This window comes from Tribolium castaneum, chromosome 6 (genome assembly GCF_031307605.1).
Source record: "Tribolium castaneum strain GA2 chromosome 6, icTriCast1.1, whole genome shotgun sequence".
NCBI lineage: Eukaryota > Metazoa > Arthropoda > Insecta > Coleoptera > Tenebrionidae > Tribolium > Tribolium castaneum.
Window position 1 is genome coordinate 10,234,164 of NC_087399.1, and position 20,963 is coordinate 10,255,126.

The 20,963-nt window shown below is 30.9% G+C and overlaps 1 non-coding gene across 2 annotated transcripts; it reads left to right on the plus strand.

The window, feature by feature from the left end:
- The first annotated feature begins 13,264 nt into the window (after positions 1–13,264).
- LOC103313787 (uncharacterized) lies at positions 13,265–17,127 on the plus strand. Of its 2 annotated transcripts, XR_010334698.1 has the most exons (12): positions 13,265–13,384; positions 13,473–13,563; positions 13,616–15,245; positions 15,374–15,490; positions 15,539–15,550; positions 15,682–15,723; positions 15,773–15,883; positions 16,350–16,382; positions 16,430–16,441; positions 16,496–16,537; positions 16,602–16,780; positions 16,829–17,127. It is a non-coding gene; the product is annotated as an uncharacterized LOC103313787 (transcript). The 2 variants fall into 2 exon arrangements; XR_010334697.1 differs by having other exon boundaries at positions 13,616–15,490.
- The last annotated feature ends 3,836 nt before the right edge of the window (positions 17,128–20,963 follow it).

Sequence of the window (20,963 nt, forward strand, 5' to 3'; positions counted from 1 at the left end):
CGAAAGCTCTGAAATCCTTCTTTTTGCCGACGATGTAAAGATTTTTAAAGTTATTATAAATCCAAACGACTGTGATATATTACAACGTGATTTAAATAGTTTTTGTATGTGGTGTAAAAAAATTTTTTTAGAACTGAACATAAATAAATGTAAATCACTAAGATTTTCTAGAAAATTATATTACAATCTACCATCGTACTTTATATCAGGCAATCAACTTGAATGTGTCACTCATATTCGCGATTTAGGAGTTATTGTAGACAGCCAGTTAAGTTTTGACTATCATGTTAACCACATTTTGTCGAAAGCAAACAAAACATTAGGATTTATAATAAGACAGTGCTCTGATTTTTCAAGTTTGCGTGTTGTAATGTTATTATATAATTGTTATGTTCGTCCAATTTTGGAATACTGCACAATTATTTGGCAACCTTGTTATAATGTTCATATTAATCGAATTGAAAATGTTCAGAAAAAATTTGTTAAATTTGTATGTTACAAATTTAACATATTTTATGACAAAAATAATTATATAAACATTTTAAGTTATTTAGGACTATCCTTACTATCTTCTCGTAGAATATTTTATGACGCGTCGTTCGTATATCGTATATTGTCTGGTAATGTAAATTGTAATCCTATTCTTCCGCTATTTTCAATAAATATACCCGTTTGTAACGTTAGAGAGCCTAGAATGCTTGTAGTGCCTTACCACCGTACCAATTATGGGAAAAATTCTGTATCTTCTAGGCTGTCTAAAACATGCAACGTACTTTCTGGTAAATTAGATTTTATAGGTTTACCTAAAAATAGATTTCTAAAAGATTTAAATACTGTTATTGAACATAGTGAACTTAGCTCTTTTAATAATTAACACTTTATTTTATATTAACTGTATTGTACCTATCTGTGTTTGTATTTATCTTTGTATTTTATATATCACTTGTACTTGGCGTGGCCGTTAATAAACATTATTAATTAATAAAAAAAAATATTTTTGCCGCTTTTAAAATTCTGCCCACTAGACAGGATTTAGCCTATATACAGGTCGCTAAAAAGTATGGATACAGCTAAATATTTTCAGAACGTTTCAACAGAGAACGGTGAAATTTGAGAAACAGTTAAAAGCGTTTAAATTCTATCATCTGAGAGATTTTTAAATTTTTATAGTCATTTATTTTGAAAATACAAGGCTAAGTTATTTTTTCTTAAATGGCAGGAAGGGTCAGTGATGTAACATAATACCCATCTTTATTTTTACTAAATGGTAGAAAAAGGAAAATTCAAACATTTCTTGGGATAGAAAAACCGAGTTTGTTTTGAAAATACTGTTATTAGCAATATCTGTCATTTGTATATTAGCCAAAAATTAAAGTTGGGTGCAATAATTAGTTTAATAATAGTACATTTAAATAAAACTGAGCACATAAATTCTGATGTTGGTTTATCATTGAGACAGAAAGCCAAGAAGTTAGTGGAAATTATTTTGAACATCTTTTGTAACATAAAAATCAAGTATTTCGTGCTTAATCTTTTTTAGTTAAAACGTGTTCTTTTTCAGTTAACAAGTGTTATTTTAACAATTATTTTTAACTTTAACTTACATTTTGGTCAATGTTTAAACAGCAAAGAGCTAATGATAGACAAATACAATATTACATTTTTCAAAATTTTCGATATTTTTTTAAGTTTTGATTAAATTAAGGTATGCATGTGTTGTACCATAGAACTCAGAACAAAATGGTCTTCCCAAAAATATTAAAAAAATTTATTATTATTTAAAAGAAATCAAGTTAGCCTTGTATCTGAAGTACAAATGGAGATAGAAATTTAATAAACATCTGAAACAATAGAATTTATATGCTCTTAAGCATACACCAAATTTCATTTTGATGAATAGTTTTTGTAATATTTAACTGTATCCATACTTTTTAGCGACCCTGTATAAAGCCACTGAATGAAAAGAATAGTAAAGAAAGAATAGAAAGTAAAGAAAAGAATAGTAAAGTAAAAAAAAGTTGTTGACTTTGAAAAATACGTGACCCGGAGGAACCGGATTATTCTACTGTATTTGAGTATACAAAATAGTTCGTAATTACTAGTTAAAATAAAAAAAATGTGGTTAAAAATGATAATTTTCCGGAATCTGCGACACTCGACAACCCTCTTTTCTTATTCTTTTTCTCCCATTCCCCATCCGCGCTGTAACAATCCCCGTTTTATCGGAATCAATAACCATATTCACTTTTCGTCGAAATATACTGGCTTGCTACTTCCCCGAATAATTCCCATTGTTGGCAGAAATGTGCCATCGTAGATATCCATATTGGCAGCCCTGGAATGGCGTATTAAAAACTTCCCCAACTTGCAACAATTCGTCCCAGCAAGGTAGCTAGATTACTCATTTCTATTCACCTGTGCCCCAAAAGACGACACAATATTAATATTTCGCCGTGAGACCTTGTACACAATTGCAAGGGATTTCACAACAGAAGATAAATTCTAAACTAAATTAATTAAAACTTAAGCCTTGTTGTCTCGTATTTCTAGGGAAAGTTCAGAGACACTTGCAAACTTACAACTAGTAAGAGAATTAATAGCTGTTCTGTCATAATCAGACAGGTCGCGAGAGGGGGGAATTTCCTCGTTTTCCAATCGACAATCCGCAAAAATTTGATTAATCGCCGACTGAGTGATTAATCCTTAACTTGAAACAACTTTCGAAGTAATTAAAATAAATTGTAAAGACTTTCAAATCATGTTCTATTGTGATTTTGGCCGTCTCTTGTTTCCCACTAGACTGTTGACGCAATGAATGATTTCTGTTCGTGATTGTTTCGCTGGCAATAATTTGTCAACATAATGGCTCCAAGCGACATTTTATAACTCTCAAAATTAATATTTGCGGAATTAACACAAAAACATTCTCATTGGCCAATCGCCACACGTGACATATCTATGGCCATAGGAGGGGAAACCGAACAATCGACTACTACTAACATGGCTCCTAAAGGGAGGGAGACTTTTTCGTTTAGTTTTTTTTTAATTAATGAATTGATATTTACTTTATTTGATTGGCTAATCGCAACACGAGACGTCATGGCCACCAAAGAGGAAACGAAATAACTGACGACTAATCAACTTAGCCATTGGAGGGGGAGATCTGTTTTTTATTATTTTACTTGTGAATATATTTTCCAACATAACTCTCGAAGTAAATAGTTCTGATTGGTCAATGGCTAATTGCAACACGTGACCTCTATGGCCACTGAAGGGGAAATCAAACAATTGTAACTTTTCAACAACATGGCTCTTGGAGGGAGGGAAAAAATCTCTTTTTTTTGTTATAATTTTTGAAAATATGTTTGGTAACTTATAACTTGCAACAAATTAGTTTTTATCTTTTTGATTGGCCAATAGCAACACGCTACATCATGCCTACCAATGGGGAAACTAGCAAGGAGGATTAATTAAGATAGGAGGGAGGGATACAATTTTTTGTTCTATTTCTTGTAAATCTATTTTCTAATTTATAACTCTTAAAGTAAATTAGTTCTGACTAGGCAGTTACAAACACGTGACTTCATGGACACTAAAGGGAAAATCAAACAATTGATGACTAATCAACATGGCCCCTGGAGGGTGGGGAAAATTTGCATTTTGTTATGATTCTTTTACATATGATAACTTATAACTTGAAATAAATTAGTTATTATCTTTTTGATTGGCCAATAGCAACACGTGACATCACAAATAAATTAGCTCTGATTGACCAGTGGTTAATTACAAGTACGTAATTTTGTTGCCAAAGGGAAAATCAAACAATTTATGATTAATCAATATGGCTTCTGAAGGTAGGAAAAAGTTTGCCTTTTTGTTATAATTTTTGAAAATATGTTTGATCACGGAAAAATCAAAATAAATAATCAAATAAATTAGTTTTTTTTGTTGGTAACATTTTTAAGCCTTCTTTCACAATTTTAAAACACGTTGCCGATAGCAAAGTGTTTTCACTATTTTAAAACACGCGTCCCATAGCCACGTGTTTTAAATTAATATTTTCACTATTTTAAAACACGCTTCCCATAGCAACGTTAAATTAAAATGTTTCAACAAAAAAAATTGAACAACACTTATGCGAAAACGCTTAAAGTTCTCGGGTATCGCATACGCTCGTTGTATAACGACAGCCTTCGAACTTTAAGCTTGTGTTTTCGCACTCGTATTATTAATAACTATTTTGTAACAATTTTTGGAAATATGATTGAATCGTTTATTGCAGAAAGGGCCTAACTAATATTTTTACGTTTGCGAGTACAACTAGAAAATCCTTTTATTTTTTAATTTAAAGGTAACTAGTGACACTTTTTATTGTAAACTTAATGTCTTAGTGCCAATACATGTTATCATAACATAACTTGTGTCTTTTACAAATCTTATAAAGAAAAAATCAAAAAGAAAAACGTATACCTCAAAATGGTCAAAAATTTTACTCTGCAATGAACGATTCAACTAATAACTTATTACTTAATAATAATAATAATAATATTAATAATAATAATATAGTTTATTGTTATAAAATCTTATTACAGACATCGACTTGGTCAAGAGAATTTAAAAGAACATTGAAAAATAAAATACATGTAATTCTTAAATACCTAGAACAAGTTTAATTAAGACAAATTTGTTAGTTAAAAAAGTCGTGGTACGAGTAAAAACAGTTACTTGAAAAAAATATTTTGGCTGTTCTTTTAAATTGGAATAAATTCGACGACTTTTTATATCTTTCGGTAGTTTATTAAATACTTTTGCAGCTTTATAAACAACACTTTTTTCAAACGACAAGAGCGACAAGATTCACGATGACCCATTTTTAACATTGCTCTAATAATTTTTTTTGACATAACATTTTATGGGCCCATAATCAATGAGAGATTGGACATGTGCATAATAATAAGTTTTTAGCGTTCCAAATGATACTTGATCCCTTAAAAAACGAATAATAAATAAGGATGAATTAAGTTTAGTTAATATTTTGTCAAAATGATTTTTCCAATTAAGCTGATAATTTAAAATTACTCCCAAAAATGTTGCATAATCAGTATTTGTAATATTTAAATCTTTATATTCTATATGTAATAATTTATTTTATTTTGAATTACTAAATAATAAAAGATTTGTTTTACTGCAATTTAGAGTGAGTTGATTTAGATCACACCATTCATCCATTCTAGTGAGTCGTTGTGCATAAGTCAGATACTTCAGGAAGTGACTTAGATATTTCAATGCAAGTAGCAAAAGAATACAGTCGGAGTGGAAGTAGAATAAAAAAAATTAATAACCATTCTTTTTTGGCCCTAATTGAGACAATCTGCTGTCTGTTGTCCAAAAAGGATTTAATAACCTTTAATGCTTGACCTCTAATTCCATAAAATTGTAATTTTTGTATTAAAATATCGTGACTTAAGGTATCAAAAGCTTTAGACAAATCGAAAAAAGTTCCTGACACCTTGTTATTTAGATCAATAGATTTAGCAATTTCAGAGATATCTTTGAAAACCGCTTGCGCAATGGAATTTTTTGGTAAAAATTTAAATTGTGTGTTTGACAGAATTCTATCCGTTGTTAGAAAAGATTACATCCTATCATAAATTACTCTTTCAAATAATAAAATAACTTGAAATAAATTAATTTTTATCTTTCTGATTGGCCAATTACAACACGTGACTTCATGGCCACCGAAGGGGAAACTAAACAGTTGACGATTAGTCAACTTCATGTGGGAGGGGAAATACATTTTTTTGTGCTTCTTATAAATCTATTTTTTAATTTCTAACTCTTAAAGTAAATAGTTCTTATTGGCTATTGTCTAATTACAGATACGTGGTTTCATGGCCACCAGAGTAAAAATCAAACAATTGATGATTATTCAAAATGGCTTCTGGAGGGAGGGGAAAATTTGGATCTTGTTATAATTTTTGTCAATTTGTTTAGTATTGTATAACTTGAAGTAAACTAAAATATTTAACATTTTGATTGGCCAATTATAAGATATGGCATCATGACCACCTAAGGGGAATCAAAAGTTCGACTGATCAACATGGCCGCCGGAGGGAGGAAAAATTTACGTTTTTTTTGTAAATTTTTTGTATGTGATCGACCGTATAATTCCAAATGAACTAATATTTATCTTTTCGATTGAACAATTGCAACACGTGACAAAGGCCGACTAATCAATATGGCCCCTAGAGGGCAGAAAAAATCCGTAGTGTTATATTTCTTGAGGATCTGTTATCAATTCTGCGTTCCCCAATCCAGCAGTAAATTATTCTGTTCTCTCCACACTTGTGCCCTCTCTCTGTCTTCCGGAAGATTATTTTACATATTGCATTTTACCTCCTTCTCTATTGGAATGTTCACTGGAATAAGTTTACGATAAATTTGAACGGATCGTCGGTCGCTTTATGAGTTTTTTTAAAAAAATATTAGCTTCATATATCTGAGAGGAATGCGACCGACGAATATTCGCACCCCTTCATCCTGAATTATGCTTCTTTTAGATTAAAACAGGTGAGCGATTGCTGTAATAACAAGTTCCCAAGCAGGTGAATTAGGCCGTTTTTATTCATCAAGTCACTTTATGCGATAAAAAAAAGTTTGATTCTTGTTTTGCAAGCACTGTAATTGCGGTCGTTTTGCAAGCAGAACATGTGCATGTAGTTATCTACTTAATTAAATTCGATTTAGAGTAATTGTAACGATATTTGGTCGCCAGCATTGACTTTAGTTTTGCCGAAATTAATGAAGCTCTCCCTCCAATTGTGGATATCCCGAAAATGCCTCTAATTGATCCATCTGTTACATTACAACTACACCAATAAAACGTTTTATGGCCACTAAAGTGTCTCAGGTGCCTGTTTCCACTGACTGTCCACTCTTTATTTCGCTGCATTTAAAGCCAACAGCTTAATAGCTCGCCTTTGTTTGCCTGATTATGTAGGTGCTGTTTTTGCGCCGAAATTAGCATTTCCGGATCGTGAATTTACTGCTTTTGCATAAAGTGACCCTTAAAATCCAGGAGGACAGTTTCTTGCAACGATGCTTAATTTAAGCGCGCTTTGTCCTCAAGAATTTACGATTACTGCTGAAAAACAATCCCGTGCAGGTGGCTGCAAATTCCAGATTTAATTTCCATAATGAAGAAAGACGAAAAGTTGCCAATTTATGTCTGATAATATTTGTTCGTGTCAAAAATGGTGGAGGCGCCGGGTAAAAATCCGCGTTTTTGAATGATTTTACTCGCCATTAATAATTCCATCCGTCCAAACTTACAAAAATAAATTAAGTGAAGGGAGAGGTTGTTTACGCAACCCTTTTTAGCAAGAAGTTTCGAATTAATCAACGGACCGTGACGTTACTTTGCCAAGCTAAAAACTGGTCAAATTCAATTTGGAATCGTTTTAAAATGTAGTATTTCCTAAAATAGGATATACGCAGCTTAGACCGTGTTTAAATAATAAACAAGGGAACGTTTGGTCGAGGAATAATTTAGATCGCCGACGTGAGGTAACACTTCTATTCCATTATCTCGTTCCTCAATTAATCAGTCCAACATTAAGAATTTATTGTTTTCGCACCTAGACCGATTTAATTGATAATATGACAAGCAAGGTTTGTATGCAAATTACATGAAAGGGCGAGGCGCTTCCACAGAAATAATGCAAGGGATCATCACAAAGCCGCTTTTAATTTTAGTTTAACTTTATTTTTGAGAAGACCAAAATAAAAGAAATATTGTACGAGATAATTTTCAGTGCAACGTGAAGAACAAAACTTTAGGTTTTTTTGCCAATGCTAGAAGTCATACAAGTCTATAAACTTTTTGGGTAATTACAGGGTTTGTTAAGATTTTCTAAAAAAGTGTTGCGAAAAAACATTTAGGGCTACAAATATATGGCTTATCTGCTGCAGTAAACTTTAGTCAAAAGCCTAGGTAGAATTAAAGCTACAAATAATATTATGAGCAATCTCAAACATGATTATTTTTCCAAGAGAGTAAAATCTGTTCATTCATTTAAATCTGTATGCTTTGAAACAGTTAATTGATTATTGCATTACTAGGACAAAGATCAAATAGACGATTGAAATGCCACTTTAAAATCTTTGTCTCTAAATTGAGAATGTACTGCAGAACAGAATGATGAAAATAATGTTCTGAATTTTATAAGGTAGGACAATTAATGCTCTAACTTTGAGATTCTGAACACCATATTAAAACTGGATATCGAAAACTTTGTTGTTGTTTTTTTTAGAAAACTATTGACAGACTAAGCACTGAGAAAGTTTCTCAAAAAACCAAAGCTTCTACTACAAAGAGCTTCAACAAAAAGAAGAATTCAGACCACCATGTTCTAGTTGTTCTTCTTTGTATGTATCATGCGACCATTTGAATTAATAATTAGAGTAGACGTTTTTTGCGATTGATAAACTAGTGCAAATTGAAGGAAAAAATGTGTTCTAATTAAATGTTACCGTACGAAATTTTATTATTATTTAACTCTTCAGCTTGATAAATTATGATATATCAGCGTTTTCATACAAGTTAAAAAGTTGTACTAAAGCCTACTCTAATTATGAATTCAAATGATTACATGGTACATAATATTATGTCGATAGCAGATTTACTGTGAACGGAATATTAAACTCATGGAATATTAAAACGTTACATTTAAATCGAAATTCATTGAAATCGTTTTTTTTAATGCAGTTTTCTACGGAAAAATGGTCTTTGAGGTCAAGTAGTAAAAAAATGCACAGAAAACTGAAACTGAGCATTTTCTATCACATAGTTTGCAAGTTGTCTAAACAAAAGACATTCATACAGTGGAAAAAATAATATATTTTTTCTACAATCGTTCTCCAAAATAAATATTTGCACTTCGAGTTAGCAATGCAAAGTTGGCAATTTGTGGCTTTAAAGTGACTAATGGAAAAAGCGCTCGCTCAAATGTTCACTAATTTATGTAACTAGTAACAACAAGTAAACAAAATAGTATATTATAAGTGATAGAAATGCATCATTATATGCGAGTAAGAATTTTGACCCACGAGTGCGCTTGCCCACAAGTGAGACACTTCTCACAAGCTTTATAATGGCATTTCGATCACGTGTGATATACGACGTTTTATCTTACAGGTTCATTGTAATAAAAATCTAAGAAATTTAAGTAAATATCCGCCTGTAACATCAGCATAGTTCTATGTATCAATATTTTGTAGTTGTAGACCTGACCTGACCTGACCTGTGTTGCTATAGTAATAAAATAAACAGTCTCATTGTTTTTCCCTAGTTTTCCCCATTTTTTTTCAGATTTACTCACCTAAAACATTGGTATAATGTACCTAAAAAATTGAACCTGTAAGATCAAATAAATAATCTCTGATTTTAATAAATTGTTAGACAGTTTTGTTTTTATTATTATAGTATAGTCTTAATACTTGCGATCAAGTAAAAATCTTGTGTGTGTTGCGAGCGCAAAGGTACATTGTTGATTTAGAAAAAATGCCGCGCTTCTTCCTCGCACTTCAACATTCTCTCAATCGACTACTTTGCGCTCTTCATAGACAAATAGCTGTTTTGTGGATCCATAGCTATAAGAAATTTATGCCACTCAGATTTTTTTAAGTGCTATGGTGTATGTATTATTTCAAAGTAATTTTTTTCCGACTTTCACGTTGGAAAATTAACTTTACATTGTTAAAAATGCTACAATAGTGGAGAGTAAAATATTCGTACAGATTGTAACTAAGAACAAAAACGACGATTTTTCGGGGCAAGTTACTTTCCGTGCCTGGAACTCCACCATTCTTTAAAACTACCATAAGTTCGCTCATACCTTGACTTTTATAGAAAAAAGGATGTTCGAGCTGCATTAGCACTGACTTTAATTTCAGAAACATGTTCAATTTCTTCTGATTTACTCATTGCAAAAAAATGACGTTTGTTGTAGTACGTAATAAGTAACGCGTAGGTAAGTTTTTTTTTATACCGGGTGCTCAAAAACCGGCGCACCAACTCAATGGTGTGTGGTAGAGAATTGTTTACATTATGTATAAAGGTAAAAATTGTAAAAAAATTCTTTGTATTAAAATTTTGATAAATAACGAATTTTCAATAAATGAATTGTGGCAACGTTGTCTAACAGTCGTGATCTCAATAGAATTTGATCAACAATACAGGGTGCTCAAAAACTGACGCACCAACTCAGTGGTACGTTATTGAGAAGCAAGTACAGATTACGGGAAAAATGTTGAAAAAATTTCTAGTCATATTTTAAAAAATCTGGAGCTACAAACTTATTGTGTTAACTTCTTTAGTTTTCATTATTTTTTTATGTTTTTATGTTTCATACCAGTTAATCGTTCCGTAACAAAACGATGAATAATTATTTTTAAATTTACTATCAGATTTTAGCAGTTTTTTTAATTTAAAAAAATTTAAATTTATCCAAAAAATCACAATGTGTAGATGTGCCAACACTGGGAATTATTTCCTAGGAAACCGTTTCAAAAATGATTTATTTTTATTGTTGATCGAATTCTATTGCGATCACGACTGTTAGACAACGTTGCCACATATCATTTATCTAAAATCCGTTATTTATCAATAACTTTAATACAAAGAATTTTTTTACTATTTTTACCTTTATATGTAACCAGTTCTCTACCACACACCATTGAGTTGGTGCGCCAGTTTTTGAGCACGCTGTAGAAATAAATTATTTTTGTAATGGTTTCCTAGGGAATAATGCCCAGTGTTGGCACATCTACAAATCGTGATTTTTTTGATGAATTTTTGTTTTTTTAAATTTAAAAAACTGCTAAAGTCTGATAGTAAATTTAAAAATAATTATTCATCGTTTTGTTAGAGTTTTGTTAAAGAATAATAAAAACTGAAGAAGTTACCAAAATAAGTTTCTAGCTACAGATTTTTAAAATACGACTTTAGGAATTCCTTCAAGATTTTTCCCGTAATCTGCACATACTTCTCAACAACGTACCACTGAGTTGATGCGCCAGTTTTTGAGCACCCTGTACAGAGTGTCACAGCTTAGACTTTCGAGCCTGATATCTCAGATATTTGTCAACGGATTTTTATGAAATTTAAAATGCAGATATTTTAGAAGATAAAGATTAAAATCCAATTAATGCAAAAACTCAAGTCTCAAAAACGTAAATTTTACATGTCTTTTTAAAGTGTTAAGCTTTTTAAGACTTATATTAAAAAATTGATCGTTAGTGAAAAATGCTGTCAGAAAAAACTCGTTCGTGGAAGACGTCTGTTTCGCGAGAAAAATGAGAAACAAACTGCTAAACGTAGGTACAGATGCAAAAGCGTAGATCTCTATGAGACTAATCAGCACTACCATTGAATTTTGGTCAATCCTACTCGCAGAAACGTAACTGTCATGCAAGGGACATTTCACAATTATCTGTCACCCATACAAAGTTAAAAAACAATATTTTTGACTTACTTTTGGTACTTGATGCTTTAATTCTTCCAAAAAGCACTAAAAGACTGAACAACAACTGAAAAATTCTAGACACTTGAACACTCAGGACTTTGGAAATGTTTCGTACACTGCTGATTAGATTCTCTTCAAAAGTTTGAATTTCAGCCCCAACTATTGCTTCGTTTCCAGTGTCGTGTTTTGTCCTCACTCGATTTAGTTCAGGTACGCTTCCTGTGTCTTCAAATTATTGACGATTTTTTGAACTTTAAATTTCATAAATAACATTTCACAAAAAGTCCGACGACACTTTCCATAGGCGAATATTGATTCCTTTTTCAACAACACAGAAATTTCAGCCACTGTTGTTGATTTTTAAAGTAATTTCACCGAATTAAAACAATTTTACCTTTCTGACAGCGCGCACACTTTTGACAGTTTTTTTCAGTGGTACACAAAATGCCCCATAGAAATGTTTCATCTATTGTTTTAAAAGGGTACTGCCCAAATTACTATCAAAATTTGAATTAAGTTTATAACAACAAAATTTAATTTTTTTCTTGGATCAGCCAAGCGATTTGGTTAATTTTTTGTGTGACCATTTATTTTTCGGGGTTTAGTGATCCAACGGTAATTTGGCTTTATTTTAAATAAAAGAAATATGTATTAAAATTTCATTTTTTAACTTGAGGTCATTTTTTTGCCCCTAATTGAAAGACCACCTAAAATATGTGCATTCTAAATTTTATAACAATCCGTTGACAAATAACGGAGATATTAAGCTCGAAAGTCTTAGCTGAGACACGTTGTACTCTGTGTTTTCGTCTAACACCTTGGCTAAAAAAACAATTACCGCCGGTTGGAGCTAAATAACTATTTTTTTCTAAGAAAACATTCGCCTATTTAGACTGTTTTACCCAAAGTTAGTAATTCATGGAGCAATACATATTTATTTAAATAAACATTGTACCTATCGATGACTTCCTGTGGAAGGGTATTCACAAAAAAGTTAAAGATCCAAAAGGTATGAAGTACAAATTTAAATCTGCTACTTCACGTTCTGAGATTTATTTTTGACAATAACACTTTTACTTCATCATAAAGGCTAAACAATATCATAAATTATTGATTGCTGTACAATGGAACTTAAACAGCTTTTGAAATATTTTATTGAAAAGCAATAAGAGTTTTTTTATGATTGCAAAATGTATAAAATGCGATTAGTTTAATTGTATTTTGAATATTGAGAAGAGAAAGATGAACTCTAATTGTCCAATCTTACTTTTCATTATTGCTAGTGCAGCTGCTGCCAGTCTGGTAAAAAAATACAAAAACTTAATTAATTATATTTCAACGATGGCGGAACATTTCTCGTGAAGGAACCTTTCAACGACATTTATTGTTACAATAGGACTTTGCTGAGGCTGACAACTTGGACTTACAATAATTATTAAAGTGTGAATATAAATTTCCATTCTATTTTTTCAAGTAAATTAGCCAAGAACTTTAGCTAGTTTACATACTAGCCGCTATTTTAGTTGAAATTGCGTTTTCAATTCAAAATAGCCAACAGCTTGGCTAGTTTACAAACTTTTAACAAACAGTTTAAAGGGAACAAATATAGTAGTATTAAAGTTTTTATTGGTCTTTAGTTCACAATCAAGGTTTTTCAAATTGCTGTATCAATCAAAATTTCTCTGATTAGAAAACGTGTGGAACTTTATTTGAAGTGATATCGTTTTTAACAATACTATAAATAATTTACGTTTTTTAACTAAAATGCGAAAAAGCAATTCTAAACCGAGAAAAGCAAAATGTATGTTTTCCTTCTATTCCTATTTATTACTGATACCATCACAGCCACCGTCAATGTGGTAAGAATTCACAATATTCACATTGTTTCAAATTTTTATGAAAAATAACATTCTAATAAAGTCACATTGACTGGACTGCACTTTTTAGAAACCACTTGAAGTTGACCAAAAACACCATTTTGAAAAGCGTGATCTTAATTCCATCATCAATATGTTACCAATGGAACTTCATCTTCATGGCAAGATTATTTAATCTTTCCTAAATTTAATAAATTATTACTCAAACGACAGGTTACCGCTTTTGTGGGCCTGGTACGCGACTCTCCAAAAAACTAGACCTAGAGGGCATTAATGAATTAGATAACGCATGTAAAGAACACGATATCGCATATTCGGAATCTTCGGATTTGGACGAACGATCTAAAGCCGATATGGTTTTAGAACGCAAAGCTTGGGAACGTGCAATAGCAAAGGATGCCAGCAGTTGTGAAAAAATGAGTGCTTTGGTGGTGACTAGACTTATTAAAACAAAAAGAATATCAGAAATCGGACGCATCAAGAATCCGTTGAGCGATATGGACAATTATTTTTCTTTTGAGGAAATAGAAAAAATGCACCGGGACATGCATTTAGCTTTTAAAACTTCGCTCTCAAGTCTGATACATACAGAAAACTGTCGTAAACGGAAGAAATAAGGAAGGTACCAAGAGGTTTTCAAAAAGTCACCAATACTTACTTGTCATATATTTACATATGAAAATTAAGATTGTTGTTTAAGCACAAGTGCTAAAATTATTATTTACGGTACTACAATAATTATGAAATAATAAAAATAACTCGTGAAGCGTTTGGTAATAAGAGTTGAGTCTTTGGATCAGCAAAAATTATTTTTAATCTTAACGTTTTTCTTAACAAAATATTACTAACACGAATTGATGAACATATGCAAAATCTCTGTGATTCTTTCGCACTTATTCCCTACATTACATACTAGGTGGGCAACCCTATCGCGCACCTAAGAAAATTGCGATTTCTAATTAAATAAAAAAATATTGCATTTTACGAACCTGACTGTACGTTCGAAAGGTATCTCCCTTAATTTTTTGGTAATTTTTCACTTGCACATAAAAATAATAGTTAAAAAAAATTTTCGACCAAAAAACCAAATTCTCAATTTTATACTAAACCACGCGTTTTCACTTCAGATAATTGTTTACGAAATTAGCGAAGAAAAATACCAATCAGGTTTTGAATTAAAAGCACTTTTACATTTTAACTTTAAAAATTATTTTTATATATGTGTTGCTACTTGTGGCGTCGTAAATTTAGGTGACAATGTGAACTGTAATTGGGGTAAGATTGTAAAAGATTTCGTTGGGATATTTGAATGCAGGCATCAGTTTTATTGCAAAATTGTAAATAAGGGGCTTCAAAAAGGTCGGCTACTGGTAACTGATCCCTTTGTTGGCAAATTATACCATCTTCTAATAAATCACGCGTCTGGTTTGCATCTAAATAAAAAAGACCGATTATTTCACCAACCAAGTAAAAATTTATAATTTCGATACTAACGTTCGATGGGCTAGCAGGTAAGGATTCGTTTAGTCTAAAAGCTTTGTAGTTAAATCAACAGTTAGTGCCCAAAAACTCATAAAACTGCTACGACGTTATTTATTTACAAAAAATTTTAATAAAAATCGAGACTGGTCCTTATCAATGTACAGGCTGGTGTGTAAAATTTCAAAATTTTTTTTTCATTAGAAGTCACGATTTTCTTGGGTGCGCGATAAGGTTGCCCCACCAAGTATTTTTATGCGCGCATATCTGCTTATAGCTTCACTCAACAATTGAAGTGTGTGTGATCAAAATATGCTGAAATAAAATTTTGGGATTTATTTTTTACGATTAAATTTTTACTTTCGTGTGTATCATTAAAAAACTTTTGTTTAAAGACTATAAGTTTTTTAATGATGCAGTAAATGATTTCGGTTTTAAATTTTTGCTAAAATTCAAATAAAAAGTTTGAGTGTGTTTTTATGATTGCAAAAGTATAAATGAAGAAAATAGTCCTATTTAATTTATTAGAAAATTGGAAACGCAAAAATGAATTCTAACTGTGTGGTTCTACTCTTTTTTGGTGTCGCAGTTATCGCTAGTAACAGTGTGGTAAAAGTTTGCATAGACTTAGATATTTTTTTTTAATATTTTTTATAGGCTATCGAGCAGGTACGTACGGAACATGGTATAGGTAATTAAAAATACATGGTGATTCACGTAAACCTACGAGCTTGATTCTTAGTCAAGCTTGTCGTTTTATGTTAATCGTTCTGTATATAACCGAATATTTTGTGCAACAGCCAAAGGCAGAATCAAGTTTAAAAAATGCCGTTCAGCCCATTGTAAGTAACATTTTAATGTTAATTATTTTTGTTATTGTTTTTTTTGTAGTCTAAGCCAGAGGTATGTATGCAACAAGATAATATAACTACGCTTAAATAAAACATTTTGTTTGAACAGCCAAGAGAAGAAGCGAAACCAAAAAGTGCAGATCAACCAAAGGTAAATTTCTTTTAACAAAATGAATGAATTTGTATACAAACTAAAAGAAAATAATTTTTACAAAATTATGATATTTATACTTTACAACTTATCTCGTACCACTTTGAAGTCAGTAAGTGTCCATAAATTACACCCTAAAGAGTCTACTGAGGTACAACTACCGTGGCTCCTGGCGACCCGTTTTTTTGCATAATTTAGGGAAAAATTTACGCCTTACACACTACCTACACTTTACCAATTTTAATCTTCCACAACTGATTGTTATCAAATTTTTACTTTTTTATGTATTTAATATTTATAGTAAATTTTGATGACAACTGTGGAAATTAAAAATGATTCGATGAGAAACATGGAATTAATTTCAAATTTTGTCAAAAGAGTTTGCGCTAATGAAAAACTATCGATTATTAGTTGTCTTCATGAACAAATTAGTTAATTTGAATAACTATAATTTTTTTTTTTCCAGTCTGATGCAAAAAATGCAGTTCAAGCTAATAAGGTAATTTTTTGTTTTTGTTGGCTTATTTATTGTTTAATTTTTTGTAGACTAAAATAGTGGTACGTATCAACATAACGTAATTTTTTTGACTGAGACATTATTTTGTGCAACAGACAACTGATGCATTAGGTCCTATTAACACAATTCAGCCCAGGGTAAGAGTCATTAAATTTAATTAAAACCTAGCATTTTTTGTTTATGAATTTAATTTAATTCTAGATGGAATGTAGCCCTCACAATGGCCACTACTTTATGATAAAAAATCCACAAACTGGTCTGGTTTTGAACGCTTGCGAGAAAGACATAAAACTTGAGCGACCTGCTAAGACACAGTCACAAATGTGGACGCTACAAATGGCAGGATTCGGAAAATTCTATTTTGTTAATCGTGCCACAGGGTATACAACTAAAATTATAAGCAACAAAAAAAAATTTTTTTTTTGCAGAAATGTTTTGGATATACAAGGTGGTGGTCGTGCTGGTGCTAGATTAATCACCTATCCGAAACATTGTGGGCCAAATCAGCAATGGTATATTCACAATTGTGGTCAGATTGCTAGTGTCATTAAGGACCTTGTTGTTGGAATAGAGGTCATTAGAGGAGGAAATCTGTGTGGAAGTCGTGCTTTAATCGCAACTTCTAGACGAGGAAGCCAAAATCAGGTGTTCGAGTTTGTGCCTGTGTAATTATGTTGTAATACCTAATTAAAGCATCGCTTCAAGTTAAATAAAGTTATTCATTGAGCTTTGGTGTTAACTCTAATGTTCTAATGTGGTGCCACCAGCAATTTTTCGGGGTGAATTGAATAAAAAAGCTGTCAGTTCCTCTTTTTGTGTTTTTCAAAAAAATGCCGAACAAATGTCTTTGAACGTTAGCTAAAAACCGTCAAACCACATCCAAACTGAACATTAAACTTTGGTTTGTTAAACATGTTCTAATTGTCTTTGAGAAATAGAGATAAAGAAACAATTTTAAGTAATTGTGATGAACAATTAAAAACTTGCATCAAGTACAAAATTGCTTCACGGATTCTTCTAAATAAAATTTCTTTCCTGAAATAATTTCATTCCTTGACTGAATTGTACTTATATAATAAAATAACTGAAAAAATGTTGATCTAACGCACAACTAATCCATTTTTCAGCTTAAAAATCATTGTAACTACCGTGTCTCCTGGCGACCCGTTTTTTGGCATAATTTAGGGAAAAATTCACGCCTTACACACTATCTACACTTTATCACTTTTAATTTTCTACAACTGATTGTTATTTTTTTTATGTATTTAATATTTATAGTGAATTTTGAAATTAAAAAAAAATGGTACCCAATGCAATTCCATTCTTACTGCTGAATTCTAAAACGATTATACGTTTTAGATCATTTTTTGTCACTTCGATTATTTCGGAAAGTAAGGCGTTAGAACCGCCTGCACCAGGTTCCATGTCTTCGAAATCATTTGAAACGAACTACGCAGAAGTTTACTTTCGCTTTTGTTGCTGAATTATGAAACATTACTCGTTTTTTTCGATTAATTAATTCGGAAAGTAAACCGTTAGGAAAACTTAAGATCTCCAGAGTGATTTGTTAAAATCTACGTATTCCAAGACCATTTCGTTTTGATTTTTGTATACAAATCGATTTAAAAGTAGGGCTACTCAATAACTCTGATATATAAACTGTATAGATACGATAAGTTGTGAACTGTAAATAAATTGTGAAAGATTTAGACTCAAGGATTCGAAATATTAAAATAATAATAAACAGTTAATGTAATGTTTATTTGTGCTTTTAAAAATTTACTTTAATTCCAAATGTAAATCTTTATATTTAAAAAATAAGTTACTACCATATTTACGTATAGAATATCATAATTTTTAATGTATTCTACTTATTAAAAAAATACAACAAAAAGTAGACAACTCACAAAACACAAGAACACTGTTCTGCAAACAAAATTTAGCAAAGGTTCAAACCAAAATAAATAGATTCCATTGGAACGTCGACTCGTAGCTCTCCCAAACGGCCATTTTTTGACAGTGGACAGACTTTGTATTACTGTCAATCAACGCAGACGACAGTTTTGGTATTAAAAACTCGAATAATTTTGAAGTTAGTTTAATACAAAAATAGTTATTTTTCTACTTCCGCTTTGATTAATTATGGTTAAATGTACTTTAACGAAACTCGTTGAGATACATATTTTTCACTAAAAAGAACCGTAAATTTTGACAGTGTCGAAAAATAAAATATAATTCGGAAATAAAATTACCGTTGGGGGCGCCACTGAGCTAGGTCGAAAACAGTAACCATAAATGGCGGGAAAATGTTTATTCGGATATTTTGAGCGTTGTACGAATTTTGGGGCTTCACAATTATTACATTGCCTATGCGGAATGATTATTGCATCTTTGATGCAAGAAACTTATGTTGACAAATGAGAGATGACGAGGAAAACACGAATAACGAATGACTGTTTGGTTCACTTTCTTTATTGGAAAATTATTACAAAGACATTGAAAAGCCTACCTTTTGGCATAATTTACGTTTAAATGTATCAGCAGTTGTTAATCTTTATTGTAGTTTTGTAGATTTACCGCAGCATTTCATGATTTTTTCAGTGGAAAATTTTAACCTAAAATTCATAACTTTTCACTAATTTATTGGTTTCTTGAGCCAAACTTTGTGTTCGCTGTGATCCATTACTTATAATCTTTAATTAGACAACTGTTTGATAACACTTTGTAATCAAAATTTAAATATTTTTCACTTTTTATCCACTTTCAAGTTCCAACAATAAACACTTTATACCATGAAAAACTACAGAACCAAAGTCAACGCTAGTATTTACCACCACGTACTTTTAAAGTAATCCTTTCTATTGTAAGTAATTAACACTATACACGCAAAATTGTTGAACAATTCATTAAATGTCTTTAAATGTCATTAAATTTCTTTACTGTTTTCGACATAGTTCAAAAGTCATCACCAGAGGGCGTCTAGTTAATTTTATTTCCGAATAAAATTTATAATAATGAATTGGTTACCTAAATATAATGTGTTTAAAAATGGTTCTTCATCAAGTCACCTATGAACGTAATGTGCCGCTTAGTTCAAATTGTGAATGCCGTCAAAATGTTAGATCCGTCAAAATAATACAAAATGGTTTTGAATCCAAAATCGAAAGTATATCCCATTTCAGTTCATAGTAGAATTGCAACAACGCATATAAATTTTAAATAAAATTTTTAAAATTTTAAATAAATTTTAAGTAAAAATTAAAGCACAAATTGAGAGTTCTCTAACAAAAAAAAATTCTCTGTTAAACTAAGTCCCAGCAATAAAATCCACCAGAAACTTTGAATTTGTGCTCTATTTCACTCCAAAAAATTCAAATGCGCTTTTGAAAAATTCTACTATGAACTGGGATGAGATATACACACAACAACAAAAATTACGGAAATATAAAACATAAATCAAGACAAACCTTACACTTGAAACAACGTTGCCGAAAAATGCAAAAAAGCGAGCAAAAATCTAATCCCAAGATTTGAAAGAGAAACTACAATAGTCATTTGGACGAAGCGGCACACTGAATTTGAATTCTATAGTCAACTTGATGCAACAACTATTTTTGAACATACTGTATACAATAAGTGAAAAGTAAGAAATGGAAAATTTTAGGGCTTAGGGCTTACGTCAAATAATAATTAATTAATAATAATATGTAACAACTGCAATATATTTAAAGTAGAGTTTAAGATATTTATTTTAAAACATATCCAAGTCACTGAACTATATTTCCAGAAAAAAGTAGTATACAGAAAAGTCACAATTTCATTCTGAATAAACAATAATTAAATAAGGCTAAAAATATGTACTCTAAAACAAATCACACTTGGCGTCCAAAATTTTTATGAATACAGGATGTTAGGGAATGATTTAGCAATATTTTGTATATGAATGTGTCATGGTCAGATGAGTTAAAAACCCTTATACCATTTTTGCATACCTACTTTCCTATCTACACAAACTAAAACGGAAGATTTACAGAGTAAACGAAGAAATTAATCTATGTCCGCAGTTTTGTCAATAATGTAAAAGTATACGTTAATTTTTATTATCCCAGTTCAGCAGTTCTCAAAATTTGAAACCATAAGTAGAAAGCGATTTTTTAGAAAATCTATACATTTTCGATATACACTTTACTTGAATGATTCTATTTGCCTATCTTTATTTTTCTTAAAATCGTTGCTAAATTATACCCTAACACGATGAATATAATACGTAGATGGTGCAGTTCAGGCAAAAGTTTAGTGGACTACGCAATTGAATTTTAGAGCTGTTAGGGTGAAACTCTTGTTTTCTTAGTTTCAAAATCGTCAAATTTAGCCATAAAGAACTGCATTAAAATGTTATGTTTAAAGGTGAGTAAAAAACAACTTTATGGACACTACTAAACAATTACATAAAATATAGATTGTCCTATGTAATCTAAATCACATATAAAACATTTTATTTTCTCGATTTCACAGTTTTGAATTTTTTTACACAATACAAATATAAAATACAATATAAATATG